Source organism: Lepidochelys olivacea (assembly GCF_965140295.1).
Source record: "Lepidochelys olivacea isolate rLepOli2 genome assembly, chromosome: 14".
Classification (NCBI taxonomy): Eukaryota; Metazoa; Chordata; order Testudines; family Cheloniidae; genus Lepidochelys; species Lepidochelys olivacea.
The window spans coordinates 29,963,201-29,983,788 of NC_140424.1; the positions used below are offsets into that span (position 1 = coordinate 29,963,201).

The following is a 20,588-nucleotide window of genomic DNA, read 5'->3' on the forward strand; positions in this document are numbered from 1 at the left end:
TCTCCTAAGCAGCTGGGAAATATCAGGCTTATTAATGTGCTAAAGAGACTGTGATGGCTTCATTAAACAAATTTAAAAAAAAAAACTTTCAGAATGAACCTGTGGGTATTCAAAGGGAGGTGAATGGCTTGGAAAAGTGCTGTGATTTTCACTCAGTGGCAGGCAGTGGGCATGTGGGGCGGTGCCAGAAGAACTGCATGCCCCAGACTGTTAGACACTAACTCCAGACACTGCTAGAACGTGATTCACCGTTTATTTAAAGGGGGGGGGGGCTTGTTTCTCGCGGGAGGAGACGGGTTAAACAAGAGAGAGACTCAAAATCAGTGTGTGAGATTTAACCCTTTCCGGGCCTTGAAGGAGACGCAGTTGGGTCACTTATAAATGACTGTGAGTGTTATGGCAGCACCTAGAGCTCAGCTCTTGAGGTCGGGGCTGCCTTGTACTGAGCGCTGCCCAGAGACACAGTGAGAGACAGTCCCATCCCCCGCTCGAGATCAGGGGCCCCTTATGCCAGGCTGGGGAGCGGGTCCCCTTGCCTCCAAACCCCTCCGCAAATGAGTTGGCAGCGTGTGGAGCTGATTGATCCTCTTTGTTTCTTTTAGAGTAGCAGCCCTGTTAGTCCGTATTCGCAAAAAGAAAAGGAGGACTTGTGGCACCTTAGAGACTAACCGATTTATTTGAGCATAAGCTTTCGTGAGTTACACTCCGATGAAGTGAGCTGCAGCTCACAAAAGCTTATGCTCAAATAAATTGGTTAGTCTCTAAGGTGCCACAAGTCCTCCTGTTTTTTTGTTTGTTTCTTGTTTCAATTCAGTTCCTCCTGTGGGCGGGGGAGGGAAATGGACAATTCATGAAGTGGAGTCAGACTGATCTTTGAAAACAGTGTGAGAAAACTCAAACCCTGTAACCGCCATTTCTGGGTGGGATCTGGGGTCCCTCCCAGCTCAGGGCCAGGGGGCACAGGAGGAGGAGGAGGGGAGGGTAGTGTGGCGTTGATAGCCATGTAAACAGAGTTTTAGGGAAGGTTTCTGGCTGTAACAACTGTAGCACAAAATGTCCACTGGAAACCAAAGGACAGCGCATTGCTTACCACAGAGAGGAGGGTTCCCCTTGAAAGCCTCCTATCCCCACACCCAGAGAATGGGCTGCATGCAGAGCAGACTCAAGAAAGGGTTTGGGGAGAACACTGGGGCGGGGGGGGGGGGAGGAGAGAGATTGAAATTGAGGTGAGGAAAGGAAGGAGGGAGGATTGAGAAAAGGGGGAACAGGAGAAACACAGGAAGGGGACGGAGGAGAGAAAGAACTGGGGTAGAAGCAGGAACTGGAGAAGGAAAGAGAGAGAAGAGAGGAGGGAGAAGAAGAAAAAACGAAAGAATCAGGGAGGGAAGGTGGGAGCAGCCCCCAGCGACTGCGATAAAGAAACCCCAGAGCTGGGAATGAACTCCGCAGTCACGGGCCCTGGAATCAATGTGGACCTCTGAGAGGTGAAACACTGATGGGGGGCTGGAGGGTCAGATTGCACCCTTCAGCCTAGCCCCCCTCCATGCACCATGTAACCTAAACCAGTGCCCCACATCTGCCTGGAATCAGGGCCTCAGCCTGCAAGCCCCAGCAGCCTCTCTCGCTCCCCCATTCCCCGCACACTGCCCCCTAGGTCAAGTGGCTGCAACGCGGCTGTAAGCCCATCCTGGGTCTTTGTCCCAGCCCTGCAGCCAGCCAGCCATGGGCCCTGCATAATCCAGCAGGTTTTGGTCATTGCCTGACTGCTGTGTATGATCTGCATGCTCTGGTCCTCTTTGGCTTCTGGCAACCAGCAAGCAAGAAGTGGCCATGAGCCAGGAGGCTCCTATCATGGCTCTAAATCACGTGCTTGACCCCCTGGGTCCTTTACTGCCGTGGCAGGTTGTTAGACACTGCAATGGCCCATGCTGTCTGTTCCCTGCTGCACACGTCGGAGGGGTAAACTAAAGAGCTCGGTCCCCTTTAAGGGATTTGGTGCGCTTTGTGCTAATCTGATCAGTGTCATTACAAATGCCCCAACACGACGGTAAAGTTTCATTCATTTCAACAGCGGATGTAGTTACGGCTCTTGGTGCCTTGTCCAATCCAGGATCAGTATGCTAATATAGTATATGGCCACGCCCCTGTGTATATTGCAGTCCCCTTGCGGCTGGCTTTTTTTGCGGGTTTTTCCTTGCACTAGCAATGGGGGAAGACATGATGTGTGTGAAGAGGGGAGTTCGGGCTCCCCCCTCTGCTAATGCACAGAGAGGGGGACATGGAGCAGGGACCTGACCTGCAAGGAGTGCTGCAGCCATGGAGTCCCTGCACGAGGTAAGCTGTGATCTTCCTACGTAGCAGTGGCTTGTGAAACTGACTCCCAACCCCCTGCTCTGCAAAGGGGGACACGGGCTTGGGTGGAGATCAGAGGTTCTTTGGGAGACCCTGATATTGCAGCAGCCCTATTGTTGTTTTTACAGCCCCCAAAGGTGGGCTAAAGGGCCTCCCAGGACACATGAATGATGTACTATTATTTGCAGATTTAATAATTTTATTAAGATGATGTTGAAGTAAAAAGAAAACGGTACAGAGTTTAAGCATAGAAATTTCTGGTTATCAGGGAATAAGGTACAGATTATCAAGGGGTGCGAAATTCGGTTTAGGAACAGTTGGCGTAAGGAATACATAATCTGCAATGTCCCCGATTGGGGGTAAAAGCTTAACGGGTCAAAGTACAGACATTGAGATATGGGGGTATATTATTCATATAATGGCTATGTTCAGGTGTGGAGTATAATGAGCGGATACGATGATGAGGATGGATTTACCCTCATTTGGTGGGATTTAATGTTCAGTGATTTATGGTCCCCAGCAGAACAGAGTCCCATTGTGCTCGGTGTTGTATCTGTATGTAGTAAGAGACTGTCTCTGCCCTGAAGAGCTGTGCTAGGTGCTGTAGAGACACTTAGTTAGAACTGCACGGTCTCTACCCTGAAGCTGGTATGATCCAGTTTCACATGTGTCACCAGGAAAGGGATGAACAAAATACCTGAAAGGAGGATAGGTGTGTTACTGCCTCAGTTTCCATAGATACAGGTTTTTTAGGTCTACTTCTTGAGTCCTCAGCTTGCCTAATCCCTATGGTATATCACAGCCCCAGTGCATGAAATGCAGCCACCTCTGGGTTGGGGCAGCTGGCAATAGCCATGCAGCAACGTTGCCCAGGGATTGCTTGCCAAGTACTGAAATATAACTGCCTCTGGGGTTGGGTGCAGCAGCTGGTTGACAGCCATATAGTAACAATGCGCAGCGATCGCTCATCCAGTGCCGAAATGCAGCCATCTCTGGGGTGGGACTCATCAAATGTTTAAATGTATATCAACGTTTTTGCAAACATTTTTAGTTGCATTTTTTCACTTAGAACAAACTCAGGTTTTGGGTTAAAGGGGGTGGAGGCATGGAAGAGAGTATGTAGTGAACAAAAGATTGATTTTAAAAGTGTCAGAACAATATTGTGAAACCAGGAAATTCCTATAGTCTTGACAATCTTTCACGAAAAACCCTTGCATTCCAACAATAGTCCCTTTTCTACAGACAATCCTTCCTTTGGAAAAGATTTCCAACCGTGTCTAGAAATCGCTCCCAGGTCAGTGTCTCTCTGAGTGTGGGGTGCACTCATTTGCCCTCCCCTTCCCCTGGGGATGTGTATGAAGCACTCGTTAGAGGGGTACAGAAGAGGTATAAATAAAGATGATTAGGTCTTTAGGAATACACATGTGAAGGGTGTGGGGGGACAGAGATATGACTGATTGTATTGTCCTGAAGCAGTGCACAGCTTCCAAAGATTTGGTGAATGCTTCTCTGGGGGAAGCAGTGAAACTGACGACACTGCAGAGTGCGGTCAGTTGCACAAGGATAAAATGGAGAAATGTTGTGTGTGTTTAACCTCTTTCAATCAGTGGGCTCTTAAAGGTTACAAATAATGTCTAGCTCAACCAGAAGTTAGGGGCTTGAGGTCGGAGTCTCCCAGGCATGGTCTTCACTGCAAAAGTGTGTTTACACGAAGATAGCTTAACTTGATGTACAATCCTAGTGGAGACAAGGCACAGGTGGCTTTAACCTCTGTGTCACTTGTCCAGGTAAATTCCAGGATGAGCGTATAGCATTCCTGGACTAGCTACATCAAGGGAAAAGACACCTCTCCCTCACCTCTACTAGTACTTTACATCGAGTTCGCCAGCTGAGTGTAAACACATACTTTTTGAGCTGGGAGGTTGATTTTTTTGTTTTTGTTTTGCTGCTTTTTGGTGGTGGTGGTGCGGGGGGGAGGGCACTGAAGCCATAATAGTGGCATTCTCTAGCCTGTGTTATTTGTATTACTGTAGCACATAGAAGCCCCAGTCATGGATCAGGACCCGATTGTGCTAGGTGCTGTACAAAATAGTACAAAAGACAGTCCCTGCCCCAAAGAGTTGACAATCTAAGTATAAGACAAGAGACAGATGGAGACAGACAGACAGACAGACAGGGGAGTGGAAGGAAATAATGAGACTGTATTAGTCGGTATGATAGGCAGTGGTCTCAGCACCCCAGGAGACAGGCTGTTGAATTTTTGGTAGACCTCAGGGCAAAGAAGAGCTTTGATTTGGGAATTGGAGATGGATAATGAGGTAGGTTTGCAAATGTTTAAGGGGCTCTCCTCCCGAGCATGAAGGGCATGTGGCAGAAAGCACGGATGGGGTTGTCTGAAAATTTAACAAGTGGGTGTTGCTGGCAGCATGGACCGATTGGAGGTGGGAGTCAACACCTTGGTAGAGTGAACGAGAGATGTCAGGCTGGGAGAGGACAGTACGTGAAGGGCCTTAAAAGCGAAGACAAGCAGCTTCTGTTTGATGCAATAGAGAAGGGGGAGCCAGTGGAGGGATGCAAAGAGGGGTGACATGGTGAAAGCAATGGACTAGGAGAATGATCTTTGCAGCTTGCAGCAATATTCTGAATGGATCTGAGCTGGGCAAGAGGGAGAAGAGAAGCATGTGGCGGTAACTGAGATGTGATGTGATCAGAGCCTCGATGGGAATTTTAGCTGTGAGGATGGAGAGGAAAGGCTGTATCTTAGAGATGTTATGCAGGAAAACTCCACAAGACTTAAGCACAGCCCTGGATGTGAGGACCTAGAGCAGAGGTGGGCAAAGAACGGCCCGTGGGCCACATCCAGCCTGCGGATCTGTCCTGCCTGGCCCCTGAGCTCCCGGCAGGGGAGGCTAGCCCCCGGTCCCTCCCCTGCTGTCCCCCCGCCCCTGCAGCCTCACCTCACTGCGCCGCCAGCACTCTGGCCCGCTGCTGCTACCGGGCGGTGGGGCTGCGAGCTCCTGCTGCTCTGAGCAGCGTGGTAAGGGGGTGGGGGGGTTGGATAAGGGGCAGTCAGGGGACAGGGGGCAGTTGGATGGGGTGGAGTTTTGGAGTGGGCGGTCAGGGGATGGGGAACGGGGGGTTGGATAGGTGTGGGATTCCCGGGGGGGGCTGTCAGGGAGCAGGGGTGTGGAGAGGGGTCGGGGCACTCAGGGGACAGGGGTTGGTTAGGGGTTGGGGTCCCAGAGGGGGCGGTTAGGGATGGGGGTCAGTCAGGGGGTGGGAAGTGGGAGGGGGCGGATAGGGGGTGGGGGCCAGGCTACTTGGGGAGTCACAGCCTTCCCTACCCAGCCCCCCATGCCATTTTGCAACCCCGATGTGGCCCTTGGACCAAAAAGTTTGCCCACCCCTGACCTAGAGAGAGGTGTGAATGGAAGATGACAGGCTATGGGCCTGAGTGACAGGCAGGATGCTGGCGTTGTCCACAGCAATGGAGAAAGGAGGCAAGAGAGAGGGCTTGGACAGGAGGGGAGAGACAGAGAGCTCTGCTTTAGCCATGTTGGGCTTGAGCTGACAGCTAGGTAGGCACAAGGAGACAAGCTGTCCCAGAGACAGGCTGAGGTGTTCATTTGGCCAGCAGGAGATGGGGCTGGTGCAGAGAGGCAAATGAGTGAGTTGTCAGCATCCAGAGGGGAGTTGAATTTGTGTTTACAGAGGAGACAACCCAGAGAGGAGGGGCAGAGGGAGAAGAGAACAGAAGAGGGAGGCTGGCCATAAACCATGTCACATTTACTGGTGTTTTTTTTTTTTCAAGACCTTCCCCCTCCTTGTAACACATTGTTACACCGAAACAAACCATTAAGGACCCTCCCCGCCCCATGTGTTTATATACTATTTGGTCAGCCCCAGGGGACCAAGGACAGAGCCTGTGGAAGGGTCCCGGAGAGCTGGAAGGAGGGGGAAGCAGCGATCAGAGGGGTCGGGGGAGCAGGGGAGGGCAGAGGGAGGACAAGGTTTCAGGAGGAGGGCAGGCAGGGTGGGCAGGCCAGGGAGGGCGAGGACTGAGCCCCGATCAGAGCTTTGCCTGGGGCCCGGCGGGACGCCGCTCGGGCACCAGGCCAGCCCGGGAGAGAGGGGGAAGGTTTGTCAGGAGCGGAGTGGCCGGGAGTCCAGTGGTTAAATGGAGACGGGGCTGAGGGCGGGGATCGGCCGCTGTTGCGGTGACACCCGGGCACGGACGTTTCCGCTGTTCAGACCCACGTGGGAACGAAGCTGGCGCGGGGGTCACAGGGAAGCCGGTCGCTCTTCGGCCGCTCTTTGGCTGCGAACTCACCCGGCGCGATCCGGCTGCGAGCCCGCCTGGCTGGTGGGACCTCAGCTCCTTCCCCCGGCTGCGGCGCCGGGTGCTGTTCCCGTGGGTGAGATGCTCTGGGTCCCAGGGGTCCCTGCCCCGGCCGCGGGTGGGTGGGTGCTGCTGGCTGCTCGGCGGTGGCTCGCTCTCTGCGTGGTGGGATTTGCGGGCTGGTTCCAGCCACAGCCGGGCTGGGGCGAGGGGGGACCGCGGGCCCGAATGCGGGGGGGAAGTGGGGGGGCCTCGGGTGGGAGCCCGGAGGGGGAGGGGCTGGGGACAGAATGGACAGGGGGAGGGCTCGGGACCGGAGGGCTGGGGCTTGGGGCTGGGGCCCGAATTCGGGGCGGGGCTCGGGCGGGGGGGAGGGCAGCGCGGTGGCGGGGCCCGGTTTGTGGCCGAAGGGTGGGGATTCTGGGCAAAAGGGGGGTGATTCGGGGGGCGGGCCCCGGGCCGAAGGGTGCGGGGGGGAGGTTCACATGTGTCACCAGTCAAGGGATGAACAAAATACCTGAAAGGAGGATAGGTGCCTCAGTTTCCATAGGTACAGTTTTGGAGGTGGGAGTCAACACCTTGGGACGGTGAATGAGAGATGTCCGGTTGGGAGAGGACAGTACGGGAAGGGCCTTGAAAGCAAAGACAAGCAGTTTGTGTCGGATGCAATAGAGAAGGGGGAGCCGGGTTAAATGGAGGCGGGACTGAGGGCGGGGACTGGCCCTTGTTGTGATGAAACTTGGGAACCGAAGTCTCAGCTGTTCTCTTAGGTCGGCTCTGATTGGCTGCAAACTTAGCGGGTAACGGGGTCGAGCCTGGCTGGTGGGACCTCAGCTCCTTCCTCCTGCTTCGGCGCTGGGCGCTCTTCCCGCGGAGTGAGACGCTCCCGGTCCCCGGGCCGGTGGGTGCTGCTGGCTGCTCGGCGGTGGCTTGCTCGCTGCGCGGCGGGGTTTGCGGGCTGGTTCCAGCCACAGTCGGGCTGGGGCGAGGGGGGACTGCGGGCCCGAATGGGGAGGGGGCGGGCCGGGGACCCGGAGGGGGAGGGGCTGGGGACCGAATGGGGAGGGGCCAGAGGTCCAGAGGGGGAAGGGACCGAATGGGGAGGGCTCAGGGCCAGAGCCTGAATGGGGAGCGGGGCTCAGGGCTGGGGACCGGAGGGGGAGGGGCCGGGGACTGGAGGGGGAGGGGCTGGGGCCCGAATGGGTGGCGGGGCTCGGGCTCGGGGCTGGGGACCGCATGGGGGGCGGGGCTCCGAATGGGGGCCGAGCTCGGGCGGGGGCTGGGGACCAAATCGAGGCGGGGCTCCGAATGGGGGGCGGGGCTCGGGTGGTGCCTGGGGACCGCATGGGGAGGGCAGCGCGGCGGCTGGTCCTTGGCCGAAGGGCGCGGATTCTGTGCCAAAGGGGGGCGATTTGGGGGGCGGGCCCCGGGCCGAAGGGCGGGGGGGGTCAGGAGAGCCCCCCCTGGAAGGGAAAGGAGGGGCTGGGCAGAGGAGCGCAGGACACTGGTTCAAGTCCCGCCCTTCAAGGAGGGGGCTGGGCCAGGGACAGGGCTGTTTCGAGCCCCAGCCCCTCCCCTTCTGATATCCGACTCACACTTACTTCCAGGAGGATTGTGTGTGTGAGGAGGGTCTTCTCCCCCACCCCCCAGCTGGGTGCCTGTCACGGGTGGGAGGGGCCCGTAGGACATCAGGTCTCTGAGGCCCTGGGGGGCGGAGGGGCCGATGGGAGTGAAGGGGTTTTAATCATCATGGCACCGCCTCTGGCAGGGGGTTGGGCTGCTGGGCAGGGAACGAGAAACCACAAATCGCCTCCCCCACCCCTGACCTGTCCTGCTTGGTCCGTCTCGGTTTCAGATCGGCTGGAGAGCCTGGAGCAGGGACAGGGAGCCAGGGCCAGGACCTGTGCCTCGGCTTTGCTGCTGCCAAATCGGACTCACTCAGACCGAGCGGAGCCGACCCCAGCCCAGCGCCTGCTGCAGCGTCTGTGGCCAGAGTGTCGCTGAGAGAGACGATGGGGCCAGCAGCTGCGGCTGCTGAGAGCGAAGAGCCGCTGTAGGAGTTGTGTGTTAATGGCAATGGACACTGGGAGACTGGAGAGAACCCAGGTAATGGGGCATCTCTGCCTGGGGGCAGGCTGGAGAGAGACACTGAGACTGCCCGGGGTGCTGGAAGGGGGCATGGCCCTCCCACTTTTTGTCACTGGCCCTGCCCCTCCCCCTTCTCTTCCCCCTGAGGTCCCCCCCACCCCACCTCTGGCTGGCAGCTGGAGTCCAGGCAGTTGCAGGGAGCCGTGGATGACCCTCCACTTGCCTGGGGTGGGGGGCTGAGAGCAGCCCCTGGTCCATATCCCTCCCCCAGTCTCCCTGCTCAGAGCAGGTGGAGGGTCTGTAGTTCCCCACAGCTGCGGCTCTTATCATGGCCCGGCTGCTGCTCTGAGGCCCTGCTACCCAGACAGAGCCGGATTTTGGTAACAGCCCCAGGGCAGCTCTGGGGAGCCATGGACCCTCCGTCTGCCCTTGGGGGTCGGGGGGGTCTGCCTGACCGTCCAGGCTCCTCTCCCAGAGTGTCTGACGGAAGGAGCAATTGACAGAACGGTGCATGTTCCAGGGCAGCTCCAGCCCCGGTGCTGTCAGTGAGACGTGTCCTCCCAGCCCTGCCTGACGGGTCTTTCTGTTTCAGACCCTCCTTGGAACTGCAAGAAAAGTCCAACCTGTGGAGTTGTGGTTGCACTGATAGTTGTATCGTCTGCTTTGATCGCTGCCATCATTGCTCTGGCAGGTGAGTTCCCGGCTTCCGCCCCGCTCCCTTCCCCTCCATCTACGATCTCCGTGCATCCCATTCCCCCTGACCTACCACGCTCGATCTCTCCTCCCGGCCTGTCTGGCTTCTGCCCCTGGGACAGAGGATTCCTGGGGGATGTTCCTCCATGACCCTCCTCCTGCTCCCTCCCAGACCCCTGCACCTGGGCACTCTCTGTGTCGGGACGATCTGACTGATATTAGCCCCCCCAGCCCATCTCTGAGCACTTTGGGTCCAAGTCACCTTTGCCACACGCCGTGAAGCAGTCCCTGACCAGGGTGTCCAGTGGGACAGGGTGCAGTGCAATGCTGAGCCCTTTGCCTTCCCTGCTGAAGGAATTGGCGGCTGTGATTGCAGAGCCATTGGCCAGTATCTTTGAAAACTCGTGGCGAACAGGGGAAGTCCCGGATGACTGGAAAAAGGCTAATGTAGTGCCAATCTTTAAAAAGGGGAAGAAGGAGGATCCTGGGAACTACAGGCCAGTCAGCCTCACTTCAGTCCCTGGAAAAATCATGGAGCAGGTCCTCAAAGAATCAATCCTGAAGCACTTGCATGAGAGGAAAGTGATCAGGAACAGCCAGCATGGATTCACCAAGGGAAGGTCATGCCTGACTAATCTAATCGCCTTTTATGATGAGATTACTGGTTCTGTGGATGAAGGGAAAGCAGTGGATGTATTGTTTCTTGACTTTAGCAAAGCTTTTGACACGGTCTCCCACAGTATTCTTGTCAGCAAGTTAAGGAAGTATGGGCTGGATGAATGCACTACAAGGTGGGTAGAAAGCTGGCTAGATTGTCGGGCTCAACGGGTAGTGATCAATGGCTCCATATCTAGTTGGCAGCCGGTGTCAAGTGGAGTACCCCAAGGGTCGGTCCTGGGGCCAGTTTTGTTCAATATCTTCATAAATGATCTGGAGGATGGTGTGGATTGCACTCTCAGCAAATTTGCGGATGCTACTAAACTGGGAGGAGTGGTAGATACGCTGGAGGGGAGGGATAGGATACAGAAGGACCTAGACAAATTGGAGGATTGGGCCAAAAGAAATCTGATGAGGTTCAATAAGGATAAGTGCAGGGTGCTGCACTTAGGACGGAAGAACCCAATGCACAGCTACAGACTAGGGACCGAATGGCTAGGCAGCAGTTCTGCGGAAAAGGACCTAGGGGTGACAGTGGACGAGAAGCTGGATATGAGTCAGCAGTGTGCCCTTGTTGCCAAGAAGGCCAATGGCATTTTGGGATGTATAAGTAGGGGCATAGGGAGCAGATCGAGGGACGTGATCATTCCCCTCTATTCGACATTGGTGAGGCCTCATCTGGAGTACTGTGTCCAGTTTTGGGCCCCACACTACAAGAAGGATGTGGATAAATTGGAGAGAGTCCAGCGAAGGGCCACAAAAATGATTAGGGGACTGGAACACATGAGTTATGAGGAGAGGCTGAGGGAGCTGGGATTGTTTAGCCTGCAGAAGAGAGGAATGAGGGGGGATTTGATAGCTGCTTTCAACTACCTGAAAGGGGGTTCCAAAGAGGATGGCTCTAGACTGTTCTCAATGGTAGCAGATGACAGAACGAGGAGTAATGGTCTCAAGTTGCAGTGGGGGAGGTTTAGATTGGATATTAGGAAAAACTTTTTCACTAAGAGGGTGGTGAAACACTGGAATGCGTTATCTAGGGAGGTGGTAGAATCTCCTTCCTTAGAGGTTTTTATGGTCAGGCTTGACAAAGCCCTGGCTGGGATGATTTAACTGGGAATTGGTCCTGCTTCGAGCAGAGGGTTGGACTAGATGACCTTCTGGGGTCCCTTCCAACCCTGATATTCTATGATTCTATGATTCTATGTTGCTCTGATGTTACCAGCCTGGCCTTCCTGGATCTTCAGGTCACGCCTGTGGCCGGGCGGCAGGTGCTGCCGTGTTATTGAAATGAGCCGGAGAACTCAGTCTAGACCCCTCCACCAGCGCAGTGTGGAAACCCCCAATCGCTGAGCGTGGCCATGAAGGCTCCCGTAGTACCATTCACTCCCCCGGGCTGCCCAGACAGCGTGTGCTCGTGCAGAGGGCTTCTGTTTGCCGTGAACATGAACCCTGCTGTATCCCCCCGTCGTCTGGGGCAGGGGGTGTTGGAGACTGTCGGGGGTGGGATTTCTCTATTGCCCTGGGATCTGATCACTGGGCCCCAGGAGGGTTTAGCAGCTGGCAGAGGGGATTGAATCCAGGTCTGTCTGCATTAGGAATCCTCTGTGCCGATGTCATGACATCCGTGCAGTTGAATTGGGGCAAACCGCTAAAGGAGACGCACCGCACTGGTGCACAAAGCAGCTTGCCTGTGTGCAGTTCGCTGCAGGAAGTTACCAGAGCGAGCCGCACTGCTCCAGCGCATCTCCAGGAGGTGTTTGCCCTGATGTCACTGCGTCACTGTGATTATACCGGTGCAGCTTGCTTGGATACAGATGGGCCCTGAATCCCAGCTCCCTGCTGTAATGGCAGGCTGTTGCAATGGGCAGCATTGGCTCTCACTGTGTAAGGTGGGAATCTGTGAGCTTAGGGTTGGTTACACACCTGCAGGTGCAGGGAGCTCTGCAGAACATGTGGCATCTGACCTGGAGATGGATGGTGGAGACAGCCTGTGCCATCAACTGTTAGTCACTGACTTCTCTGCTGAGTTCAGTAGGGGAGGGGTGTGGGCTACCGTGCACTGGACAGTTAAATCTACAGGGTCAGACATGCCTTGTGCGTGAGGTGAACACATGCTCGTTTTCTGATCACCGCTGCCACGTTTCCTAACTCTTCCCGACTCAGAGTGTCTGTTCCACGCTGAGCGCCAACCACATGGGAAGGCTTGAAAACCAGCTACCAAGTTACTGTGGTGCAAAGAAAAGTGATGTGCTCAAAAATGTCTGGAGGGGTTTGAGTCCGACTCCTCTCAACTAGACAGGCCTTTCAAATCCTCTTTGGTGTCACTTATGGGTGACCCCCCTGCTGCTCTTTCATGGCTCTGAAAGGGTTACACTGCCGTGAGGGCTTCCAGAAAGTGCCTTTCTTGCTGCTGTGTTTGGGGAAAGAAAAGTCTGCAGGTAGGAGGTGAATAAAGTTCCATCATTCCTGGCCCACAGTGCAACAGGTCACTTCCCGTGGCTGTGGTTTCTGGCACCCCCTTGTGGCTTTCATGTCCCTGCTTGAAAGTTCCCACGTTCTTCTCAGTTGTTCACCTGCTGTTTGTTGCGAGGTTGAAGGTCCAGCTGTTGATCTTGTGCCTGGGGTGAAATGCTCTGAGCTGTGTCAGTCCCTCCCAGGCTGGGAGTGTCCCTGGAATCCTTCTTGCCAGGCAAATTTATTGTGACAAACACCTCTGTCCCCCTGTGTCTGATTGCCCTGGACCAGCCCCAGCTGGGGATCCCAGTAGGCTTGGCAAGCCGGTCAATTGACTGCCTGTTTGGCCGCAATCAAATGCTCCAGCGAGAGCCCTGGGGGTAGGAGTAAGCCTGCCTTTCGGATTGCGCCTTGGAGCCTCACTGGTGTTTTTCAGAACTTGGTTTCAGTGTTTTGCCTTTTTTTTTTCTGAGTTAAAATAACTCAATGAAGTACAGGAGTACTTGTGGCACCTTAGAGACTAACCAATTTATTTGAGCATGAGCGTTCGTGAGCTACAGCTCACTTCATTGGATGCATACCATGGAATATGCATCCAATGAAGTGAGCTGTAGCTCACGAAAGCTCATGCTCAAATAAATTGGTTAGTCTCTAAGGTGCCACAAGTCCTCCTTTTCTCCTTGTGAATACAGACTAACACGGCTGTTACTCTGAAACCTGTCAGTGAAGTACATTTTTTAAAAAAAATTAGGTAGATCCGTATCTATCTAAAGCTAAACCTACTGGAGAGAATGACGTCTTGCTCTTTTTAGTTACTGTTCTGATAAATTTAGTATTTTAAAATATCTGACCACTATCTGACACATTTGACTGGTCAATTGACCAATTTTTGTACCAGTCAAATGCCCAATTCTAGGTGCAACTCTTACCCTCCGTGTGACTGTCTCATTCTCAGTGCTGGCATCTAAGCTTTCATCAGCTGATCTGTGCCCCCCTGCTGGACCCTCGTGCCCAGACAGCTGGGTCGGATACCGAGGGAAACGCTACTATTTCTCCGAGAGGGAAGGGAGCTGGACCGACAGCCAGAGCCGCTGCTCTGCACCGGGTGCCTCCCTGGCTGGGATCGACAGTGAGCAGGAAATGGTGAGAGACTCTCGAATTGCCAGACACTGGCCTTGGCTCAGCGGCAGCTGCTGCAGTAGGACCTGGGCTCTGCCCCGTGGGGTGAGCAGCAGCTCTGAGCCCTCCCGTGCTGGGAGGCCGGAGTGAATGAACTTCCAGGATCTGAATCCCAGCCCTGGCTGGGCCCAGAGCCCTACTGTCAGTGTGTGATCACAGGGATTGCCCATTCTCCGCTCCCCCCTCCCCAAATAGGGAGACAGCTTCTGCCTAGGGCAGGGCTGGCTCAAGCATCTGCTGGCCTGCTGGCTGCTGGAGTGGGACGGAGAACCCAGCCAGTGCTCCTGTTGTGGGGATGGGAAAGGAGCAGCCAGCTGAGGAGGCTGGGGAGGAGGGGATCCTCTCACATTGACCCCTCCCACTTCAGCTTGACTCGCTCCCTCCTCCTGCCTTGTTGTGGTGAGCGGTTGCTGATCTGTGAGAAGAGACGTCTCTGCAGAGAGTTCAGACCCAGCAACTGCCCCCAGCCCAGGGGGACTTGGGGTGTGGGTGACTGGGAGCACTGGGGCGGGGCTGCTGTGTGCAGTGGGAGGGTTAAGACTGCCCGGGTGGTCTTGTGCTTTGCAAGAGGGAGGGGAAAATCCCCCCCCCCGAAAATAAACTGAGCGCCCTTCAATATGCGACTGGGATTCTCTGCAGCACAGAGCCCTGGAGGGGCGGTGGGGGGAGCACGGGAGCTGGGGCTGATACCTGCTGTCCCTCGGCTTTCTTTAAGGCATTCCTGCTGCACCATAAGGGTGTCTATGACCACTGGATCGGCCTCCGGAGGGAGCAGGGTCAGCCCTGGACATGGGCCAACGGCACCAAATTCAGGGACCTGTGAGTCTCTCTCGCCCCTCTGGACTAATTCCCTGGGCTTGGGGGTTCTGGTGTCTGAGCGGTTTGAGCTCAGGTCGATCCACCATTCAGTGCTAGTGAAACCACCAGACACGGCCCTGGTCCGTTCGCGTCCTGCGTGTATCGGAGACCGATGGGAGCCGGCGTGTCCCTGAACTCTCGGCTCCTCCCCGCAGCACGGTGCTGGGCCGGAGACAGAGCCCGCCATAGCCAGAGGTGCCCTCGCAGCGCGCTGGGATTTCAGCTGGGACACTCGCTGTTCTCCCCCAGCCCTCTTCAGCAAGGTCCCTGGGGTGTCTGACCCCCCCCGGGGAAAGGAGGCAGCAGGGAGCTCAGGTTAACAGTGGCTGCTAGAGAGGGCAGCATGCCGAGCAGTGCATGGCAGGTGCAGGTCCCGCTGGGGATTGCAGCCGGCAGGTTTGAGTGACTTGGCTGGTGAGGCCTCTGAATCCGCAGCAAGGCACCGATGTTAAAGGAGCCTGCGGTTCACAGGTGCTGGACGCCTGGGGCTCCAACGGGAACGGGGTACAGTAGTGATGGCTGCCCAGCCACCACCCCGCGATGGGTTTCAGTGGGCTCCAAGTGTGATCACAAAACCTTGAGCCCGGAGAAGGGTTTGAACCCCGGAATTCAGCACTAGAAGCATGAGCCTCTGCCATAGGAGTGAAAGAATCCACTTCTTTAACTGAACCCCCCCCAGATTGATAAAGCTCTTACGCAGGCCAGCCATTAGAGGGGGGTGGAGACCCCCCACTTCCCTGGTCTGGTTTACTTCAGTACTTTGAAAACTCAGGCTGTTATGGCGCTGGGTCAGGGCTCCCCAATGGACAGTCCCCATTCTGCTGTATTGGACCCAACCTTTGGATCGCACCTGCTTCCAGCCTGGGTCTGAATAGCCTCCAGACACTGTCCCGAGTTTGGGCCTCTATGGCCCTCTCCTGGGGTACAGACTCCCTGTCTGGTTCCCTCCTTAGGAGGTGGGACCCTGCAGATCATCTGCTGTAGGACCCAAAACCAGGTCTGAACCCTCCCAAACCTCCCAAGAGGCATGTTGTCCCTAGAGCTCCACCCTCCACTCCAGATGAACTCTGGGAGGGTCACGTGAGGATTACAAACAAGGCACACATGCTTTCACAAAGGAACTTCTTCAACACTCTCTTTTTCCCCCATCCCCAATGGAAAGCTCGAGAGTTATAGATCAATGGAAAAGGAAACCCCTGAATGCAATTTCCTCTTTCAGTGTCATCTTGGTTCTGCTCCGTGTGTTTCAAGGAAGTGAGATCCCTCCTGCCCCCAGCTTTTCCTGCTTGGTCGTCTGGTTCTGGTCTGCCCCTCTTGTTCGAGGACCGGTCCCTTTTGACAATCAGTCTAAGAAATTCTCTCCATCCTCCTGGGGACTTTCCATTCTCCAGCACCCCTGTGGGCTGCTCAGCATAGAGGGTCACAAATAGTCAGTGGTTCTGCAAAGCCCCCACTGTCCTGAGCTCTGCTCCTGAGGGGCTGGGAGAGTAGCTGCTCCGCACTCAGGCCTGCACTGTGGAGAACGGCTCCCCTGGCTGGGACTCGTGTGAAATGCCCAGCCTCTGCCTGACTGCAGCTCCCTGGCTTCTGTGTTGCAGGTTTCAGATAAGAGGAGGAGGTGACTGTGCGTATCTTAACAACGAGAAAGGGGTCAGCAGCTCACGGTGCTACATGGAAAGACGGTGGATCTGTAGCAAACAGTGGAGGTGTATGTGATGAGGCCAGCAGCCCAGGCCCAGGCGAGTTCATATTCAACAGCTGGAGGTGGTGGTGCAGGGTACGGGGAGACTGAGGCACATGTGCCGGGCTGGGCTACCTACACTCAGAGCCCTCGGTATACACAGAGAGACTCAGCCTAAGCAATTGCTTGGGGCCCCCAGCAGTTCAAGGGGGGGCCCTAGTCCCTTTTTTTATTATAAGAACTTGTCTGTTTTAGTATTGGGGGAGGGGCCAAAAGGCAACTTGGGGGGAGGGAGAGGACGGGATGGGGCGGGTCAGAGCCTCTCCGCAAGCTAGGGAGAGAGAGAGAGACACACACACACACACCCCAGCGCCTGTCTTCCCACTTCCACATTGTAAGGTGGGGGGGAGGACCGAGGGGACGGGGCCTCAGGGGAAAGGGTGGTGCAGGGGACGGGGCCCCGGTTCGGGCTCCAGTGGTCCCCCCGCCCCCCCAACACACACACTTTTAGGTACTTCCACTGCCCCGGAAAGCCGAGTGTGGGGGGACTGGGCTGTCGCCCCTCTGCAGCCAGCTGCTGCACACAGGGCCTGCCGGGGAGGGGCTGCGGCTCGCTGGGAAGCCGAGCCCGGGCAGGGATCGGGCTGCTGCTGCCGCCCCTCCCCAGCCAGGCTCTGCCCAGCAGCTGGCTATGGCCACTTGCTCCCTGCCTGGGGCCTGGCTGCCCAGTCTCTGTGGCACAATCAGTTAGCGCATTCGGCTGTTAATCGAAAGGTTGGTGGTTCGAGCCCACCCAGGGACGCAGATCTGCTTTGGGGGGGTAGGGATAGCTCAGTGGTTTGAGCATTGGCCTGCTAAACCCAAGGTTGAGAGTTCAATCCTTGAGGGGGCCATTTGGGATCTGGGGCAAAAAGTGGGGATTGGTCTTGCTTTGAGCAGGGGGTTGGACAAGATGACCGGCTGAAGTCCCTTCCAACCCTGATAGTCTATGAACAGGGGGAGGGGCGGAGCAGCAGGAGGACACAGCCCCGCCTCTGCCACCCACATGTCTGGATGATGCGCCTAATATGGTATCATACGTCACTGGCCGACAGTCTATAGCGGGGGTGGTCAAACTACAGCCCGCGGGCCAGGGGACCCTCCTGTCCGACCCCTGAGCTGCTGGCCCGGGAGACTCGCCCACTTCCCCGCAGCCATAATCCGGCATAATCCCTGCACGATACTGCACATGTGAAATGTACCAACCACTTCCCACTCACTCACTGGATACCATCTAACCGTAGACTTTCCCTTACCCACCATTCAACCCACAGCCTGCTCTGGCATCCCACCTCACTGCTGCCAATCCCCATGGCAAGACCCCCCCAGTGCCTTGCTTCTGAGACAACATACACAAGTTTGCAACAAAATGAGGCAGACTGGATCCTTAAGGTACAAGGCTTCCTGCGCTTTGATGGGGTGGGGGCAACCCCTGGTTTCCTCGTAGCCCAGTCACAGCTCGGACACTCCTCAAACTAACGCCTATCACATCTCTCGACCTGCCTCACCCTTCAGTACAGCTACAGGTCCCACAGAGAGTGCAGCCGCTGTACATGCCGATAATCCCAGTGCCTATTGCCTGCTCCAGGGAGCAGAGTTGAGGTTGCCTGGGCATGGACCTTAACTCTGTAATTCCCAGGTTTCTGATGCTTGAGTTTTGCTGATGCCCACGTCCTGGAAGGGAAGGAGCTGTCCCTGCCTGGCAAGCCGGACCTCTGCCTGCATGAAGTCTCTGCTGTTTAACTGATTTCAGATTCCTGCCCCTGGTTGGAGCTGAATTCACACTTCTGCGGGGTGGCGGGGGGGGAGGGGGACAGTCTCTCGGAGCGAAAGAAAAGAATTAAGGTCAGAAAGGACCATTCTGTCCATCTTCTGTGCAACACAGGCCCTAGAACGTCACCGAGTGCTTCCTCCAGAAAACCTACGACATGGGACTGAGCCAGAGCACGTCTTCTGGAAAGACATCTCCATGCATTCGAGCCAGCTGGTCAGAAACAATCTTTCTTCTGCAGTGACGTGAAGTTAAAGGACATGGAGACGAAGAAAACCTCGACTCGGGTTGTTGCTGGAGTTGAAGCAGAGAGGCCAGGACAAACACGGCTAGGGCCCAGGACTGACTATCAGCAGATCTGCCGTTTTCTATTTCTGGCTTTTTGACCATGAGCGAATCACTTTGCTTCTCTGTGCCTCAGTTTCCATCACTATAAAATAAATCTAATCAAGGTTATGTTTTTTTCTCTCCTCTTTTTCAAGGCGGGACACTTAGAAACATTTGGGGCCTGTCAACGCTACCGGACCAGAGTGTATATGTAAGCTGATGACCCCCACATGTTGTTCAGAAGCTATGGATGACACAAACTCCTAAGGTTGTTATGTGCTTAGCCCCTATGGCACAGCTGGGCCGGGCGGCCTTTTCTCACTGTGCTGTGTGGAGCAGGTTCTGGGCACTGGGGATATGAAGAGGCTCTCGGGGACTAATTCTTTAAAATAAATATCAATGAACTGCAACCCAAATAATAAATCACTGCTGCTAACATTGGTGGGTGATAAAATAGTAGTGGAGTGGTAATTAATGATGAGGACAGGGCAGTGACACAGAGCAATCGGATCCCTTGAGAAGCTGGACCCATTCAAAGAAAACAAGTTTGAAAATAACCAAAGGAAGGGTCCTATAGCTAGCAACAAAGCATGCAGGCCACACCTACAGAGTGGGGAAGTGTATCCAGGAAAGCACTGACTGTGAAGAGGATTTCGGGGCCATGCTGGGCAAGCCATTCAACATGAGCACCCAGGGTGATGCTATGGTGAACAGGGCTAAAGCCATCATTAGATGTATGAAAAGAGCAGTGAGGCGCAGAGGGAGGTGACACATCATGAGGAAGACTGATCATGGAATCCTGCATCCAGTTTTGGCTTCCACCTTTGAAAAAAGATTTTGAAATATTGGAGATGGGGCAGCAAAAAGCAATGAAACGTTTTGAGGGTTGGAGAAAAATGCCTGCGAGTGAGCTATTGAAAGATCTCATCCTGTTTAGATGATAAAAAAGATCGGGAGGTGACGTCATTGAAGTGTTGAAGTGACTTCATGGAGAGAAAATATCGGGTATTAAAGGGCTCATGAATCTAGCAGAGAAAAGCATAACAAGACCCAGTGGCTGGAAACTCAAAAGAGACCAATTCGTATTCGAAAGAGGGCACACATATTCAACCATGAGGATGAATCACCAAAGGAACAAACTAGAAAGGGAAGTGATGGGAATTCCCCAGCTCTTGATGTCTTCTAATGAAGACTAGATGCCTTTCTGGAACGTGTGTAGTCAAAAACTAGCTCCTATGCTCTACAGAAAGCATGTGATATGCAGGGGGTCAGATGACATGCTCTAATTGTCTCTTCTGTCCATAAAGTCTGCTAATTTATGAAAAACTGAGCATAGCATGGGGAGAAGCCTCTGATGTTTTACTGTGTGGTTGGTGTCATCCCCACAAGGAAGAGTCATTGCGTGGGGTAATCCAGGGGAAGCAGCTGAAACATCCAGTGTGGCTGGAAAGGGGCAGGACATCAGCACTGCAGGGGAGGGGTGGGTGTGGCAGTGACATCACAAGGGCCTTTGGCAGGACCTCAGCCTATTGGACAAAGGTGGTGGGGAGGTGATGACCTCACAGAGAGATCTTGACATCAGCCAGGCAGGACAGGGGTGCAGGACAGGGGCAACCTTGGAGATCCCTGTGGCTTTGCTTCAGCACGTCTCCTTCTCGAGGTCTCTCCTGGAGGACTGAGAGAGCATTCACTTGCACGTACGTGAGCGCAAGGAGGACCCTCTTCGGAGTTTTCTCCTTTTCTTTTAGTGGTTTTGCTAGAAAACAGACCTCCCTGTATAGAAGGTAAGAGCCTCGGAGAAGTTTGGAACCTGCTCAGTCTGATCCATCAGGTGCCAGCTGATTTTTAGGAAAAGAAAACATTAGATTGTGGGGGCAGCATTTTATTTCCGACCTAGGACTTTGTCCCTTAGAATTACTGGGGACATTGGGGTTTCTCCTTTTTGTTTTCCCTTTTCCTCTGTCCCGCCTACCTTTCTCTTCTTGCTTCCTTTGTCCTTTTCCTCTGTTCTCCTCCCACCACCAGGAGCTCTGTGGGTGGGGCGGGGACTGGGGGGGGGTTGTGGGAGGCCCTCACGGAGAGGTGAGATTGGACTAGTGCTCCGAGAGTGATCCCCTCGGTGGTGACCAGGGCTATTCTTTGGGCTATTT

The 20,588-nt window shown here is 55.0% G+C and overlaps 1 pseudogene across 1 annotated transcript; it reads left to right on the top strand.

Annotated features, from left to right (window-relative positions):
* The first annotated feature begins 2,199 nt into the window (after window positions 1–2,199).
* On the top strand, window positions 2,200–17,052 carry LOC311530264 (annotated as a pseudogene). Its single transcript, XR_014714561.1, has 7 exons — window positions 2,200–2,334; window positions 8,547–8,797; window positions 9,372–9,470; window positions 13,539–13,726; window positions 14,478–14,581; window positions 16,219–16,397; window positions 16,872–17,052. The product of XR_014714561.1 is annotated as an uncharacterized misc_RNA (transcript).
* Window positions 17,053–20,588: the final 3,536 nt, after the last annotated feature.